Genomic DNA, 4696 nt, shown 5'->3' with positions numbered 1-4696 from the left:
CTTGGATGGATAAGATTCGCAGATTTTCGCCCGGCCTGTGTTTAAGGAGGCGGCCGGTTCCCTCCTTCCTTCCTTTCTTGGATGTATAACATTCGCAGATTTTCGCCCGGCCGGTGGTTTAAGGAGGCGGCCGGTCCTCCCTCCTTGGATGTATAACATTCGCAGATTTTCGCCCGGCCTATGTTTAGTGAGGCGACCGGTCCTCCCTCCTTGGATGTATAACATTCGCATATTTTCGCCCGGCCGGTGGTTTAAGGAGGCGGCCGGTCCTCCCTCCTTGGATGTATAACATTCGCAGATTTTCGCCCGGCCGGTGGTTTAAGGAGGCGGCCGGTCCTCCCTCCTTGGATGTATAACATTCGCAGATTTTCGCCCGGCCTATGTTTAGTGAGGCGACCGGTCCTCCGTGGAGAGCGACCCGCAAGTGGGGAGGAACCGTCCACCCAACGCCGGCGCGAGCCGGGGCCGGTGGGGGCCCTACCAAGGCGGGTCTCATTGCCTGTCGGTCAGTTCGGGAGAAGGTGGGGGTACTCGGAGGCCCGCCGGGAGCAGACGGGGGTCCGGAAGGTGAGGGGGTGAAGGACGGCGGTCGGGAGCAGACGGCCGTCCCCGGGAGGGGGTGTTCGTTCACGTGCGGACGCCGGGAGCAGGCGGCCGTCACGCAATTCTGCCAACCGTTCCCACCGGCCTGTGTTTAAGGAGGCGGCCGGTCCTCCACGAGAAGAATTCTGCCAAACGTTCCACCGGCCTGTGTTTAAGGAGGCGGCCGGTCCTCCCCGTCGTTCCGCCGGCTTGTGTTTAAGGAGGCGGCCGGTCCTCCACGAGAAGAATTCTGCCAAACGTTCCACCGGCCTGTGTTTAAGGAGGCGGCCGGTCCTCCCCGTCGTTCCGCCGGCTTGTGTTTAAGGAGGCGGCCGGTCCTCCACTATTCCTTCCTTGGATGGAAAGCATGTAGCACTTTGAAAATTTTCGAGCACTGTGACACTTTGAAAATTTTCGAGAGTTTTTGTACTTAGAAAATTTTTCGCTCTTGCACTTCCAGAGTGCTTTGCGGTAGCTCCTAGGTTCGCTGTCCGAGCATGTGAACACTTTTTGGGGGGGAACACATCGCTAGAGACACCAGCCGCCTGGTTCTCGGGGCCAAAACTTGTGTTCCCCACACTCGTTCTGACTATATTTTGCGATTTGGGGGTAAAGGTAATGAGTACAGTGACTAGGGGGACCAACTCATCGTACTCTGGCGCACCAACAGACCAAAGCTGGTACTGCACTTACCCCTGGTACCCCAACGCCTGGTACCTGACGGGCGAGAGGCTGATTTTTCGCTATTTGCGGCCGACCGAGGGAACCAGACAAAGCGGACACTTTACGGCGCAAGAGCCGTTGGCACTTAGAAATTTTTCGACAAAGTTGGCGCGAGCTCCAGAAGGAGAGGCTGATTTTTCGCTATTTGTGGCCGACCGAGGGAACCAGGCAAAGCGGACACTTTACGGCGCAAGAGCCGTTGGCACTTAGAAATTTTTTGACAAAGTTGGCGCGAGCTCCAGAAGGAGAGGCTGATTTTTCGCTATTTGTGGCCGACCGAGGGAACCAGGCAAAGCGGACACTTTACGGCGCAAGAGCCGTTGGCACTTAGAAATTTTTTGACAAAGTTGGCGCGAGCTCCAGAAGGAGAGGCTGATTTTTCGCTATTTGTGGCCGACCGAGGGAACCAGGCAAAGCGGACACTTTACGGCGCAAGAGCCGTTGGCACTTAGAAAATATTCGCCAAAGTTGGCACGAGCTCCAGAAGGAGAGGCTGATTTTTCGCTATTTGTGGCCGACCGAGGGAACCAGACAAAGCGGACACATTACGGCGCAAGAGCCGTTGGCACTTAGAAAATATTCGCCAAAGTTGGCACGAGCTCCAGAAGGAGAGGCTGATTTTTCGCTATTTGTGGCCGACCGAGGGAACCAGACAAAGCGGACACTTTACGGCGCAAGAGCCGTTGGCACTTGCGCGAGCTCCAGAAGGAGAGGCTGATTTTTCGCTATTTGTGGCCGACCGAGGGAACCAGACAAAGCGGACACTTTACGGCGCAAGAGCCGTTGGCACTTAGAAAATATTCGCCAAAGTTGGCACGAGCTCCAGAAGGAGAGGCTGATTTTTCGCCGTTTGTGGCCGACCGAGGGAACCAGACAAAGCGGACACTTTACGGCGCAAGAGCCGTTGGCACTTAGGCGAGCTCCAGAAGGAGAGGCTGATTTTTCGCTATTTGTGGCCGACCGAGGGAACCAGGCAAAGCGGACACATTACGGCGCAAGAGCCGTTGGCACTTAGAAAATATTCGCCAAAGTTGGCACGAGCTCCAGAAGGAGAGGCTGATTTTTCGCTATTTGTGGCCGACCGAGGGAACCAGGCAAAGCGGACACTTTACGGCGCAAGAGCCGTTGGCACTTAGAAATTTTTTGACAAAGTTGGCGCGAGCTCCAGAAGGAGAGGCTGATTTTTCGCCGTTTGTGGCCGACCGAGGGAACCAGGCAAAGCGGACACATTACGGCGCAAGAGCCGTTGGCACTTAGGCGAGCTCCAGAAGGAGAGGCTGGTTTTTCGCTATTTGTGGCCGACCGAGGGAACCAGGCAAAGCGGACACATTACGGCGCAAGAGCCGTTGGCACTTAGGCGAGCTCCAGAAGGAGAGGCTGATTTTTCGCCGTTTGTGGCCGACCGAGGGAACCAGGCAAAGCGGACACATTACGGCGCAAGAGCCGTTGGCACTTAGGCGAGCTCCAGAAGGAGAGGCTGGTTTTTCGCTATTTGTGGCCGACCGAGGGAACCAGGCAAAGCGGACACATTACGGCGCAAGAGCCGTTGGCACTTAGGCGAGCTCCAGAAGGAGAGGCTGATTTTTCGCCGTTTGTGGCCGACCGAGGGAACCAGGCAAAGCGGACACATTACGGCGCAAGAGCCGTTGGCACTTAGGCGAGCTCCAGAAGGAGAGGCTGATTTTTCGCCGTTCGTGGCCGACCGAGGGAACCAGGCAAAGCGGACACATTACGGCGCAAGAGCCGTTGGCACTTAGAAAATATTCGCCAAAGTTGGCACGAGCTCCAGAATGAGAGGCTGATTTTTCGCCGTTTGTGGCCGACCGAGGGAACCAGGCAAAGCGGACACATTACGGCGCAAGAGCCGTTGGCACTTAGGCGAGCTCCAGAAGGAGAGGCTGATTTTTTCGCTATTTGTGGCCGACCGAGGGAACCAGGCAAAGCGGACACATTACGGCGCAAGAGCCGTTGGCACTTAGAAAATATTCGCCAAAGTTGGCACGAGCTCCAGAAGGAGAGGCTGATTTTTCGCTATTTGTGGCCGACCGAGGGAACCAGGCAAAGCGGACACTTTACGGCGCAAGAGCCGTTGGCACTTAGAAAATATTCGCCAAAGTTGGCACGAGCTCCAGAAGGAGAGGCTGATTTTTCGCCGTTTGTGGCCGACCGAGGGAACCAGACAAAGCGGACACATTACGGCGCAAGAGCCGTTGGCACTTAGGCGAGCTCCAGAAGGAGAGGCTGATTTTTCGCTATTTGTGGCCGACCGAGGGAACCAGGCAAAGCGGACACATTACGGCGCAAGAGCCGTTGGCACTTAGAAAATATTCGCCAAAGTTGGCACGAGCTCCAGAAGGAGAGGCTGATTTTTCGCTATTTGTGGCCGACCGAGGGAACCAGGCAAAGCGGACACTTTACGGCGCAAGAGCCGTTGGCACTTAGAAATTTTTTGACAAAGTTGGCGCGAGCTCCAGAAGGAGAGGCTGGTTTTTCGCTATTTGTGGCCGACCGAGGGAACCAGGCAAAGCGGACACATTACGGCGCAAGAGCCGTTGGCACTTAGGCGAGCTCCAGAAGGAGAGGCTGATTTTTCGCCGTTTGTGGCCGACCGAGGGAACCAGGCAAAGCGGACACATTACGGCGCAAGAGCCGTTGGCACTTAGGCGAGCTCCAGAAGGAGAGGCTGGTTTTTCGCTATTTGTGGCCGACCGAGGGAACCAGGCAAAGCGGACACATTACGGCGCAAGAGCCGTTGGCACTTAGGCGAGCTCCAGAAGGAGAGGCTGATTTTTCGCCGTTTGTGGCCGACCGAGGGAACCAGGCAAAGCGGACACATTACGGCGCAAGAGCCGTTGGCACTTAGGCGAGCTCCAGAAGGAGAGGCTGGTTTTTCGCTATTTGTGGCCGACCGAGGGAACCAGGCAAAGCGGACACATTACGGCGCAAGAGCCGTTGGCACTTAGGCGAGCTCCAGAAGGAGAGGCTGATTTTTCGCCGTTTGTGGCCGACCGAGGGAACCAGGCAAAGCGGACACATTACGGCGCAAGAGCCGTTGGCACTTAGGCGAGCTCCAGAAGGAGAGGCTGGTTTTTCGCTATTTGTGGCCGACCGAGGGAACCAGGCAAAGCGGACACATTACGGCGCAAGAGCCGTTGGCACTTAGGCGAGCTCCAGAAGGAGAGGCTGATTTTTCGCCGTTTGTGGCCGACCGAGGGAACCAGGCAAAGCGGACACATTACGGCGCAAGAGCCGTTGGCACTTAGGCGAGCTCCAGAAGGAGAGGCTGGTTTTTCGCTATTTGTGGCCGACCGAGGGAACCAGGCAAAGCGGACACATTACGGCGCAAGAGCCGTTGGCACTTAGGCGAGCTCCAGAAGGAGAGGCTGATTTT

This window comes from Syngnathus typhle, unplaced genomic scaffold (genome assembly GCF_033458585.1).
Source record: "Syngnathus typhle isolate RoL2023-S1 ecotype Sweden unplaced genomic scaffold, RoL_Styp_1.0 HiC_scaffold_268, whole genome shotgun sequence".
In the NCBI taxonomy this organism is placed as follows: domain Eukaryota; kingdom Metazoa; phylum Chordata; class Actinopteri; order Syngnathiformes; family Syngnathidae; genus Syngnathus; species Syngnathus typhle.
Note: the sequence above shows the minus strand (reverse complement) of the source record.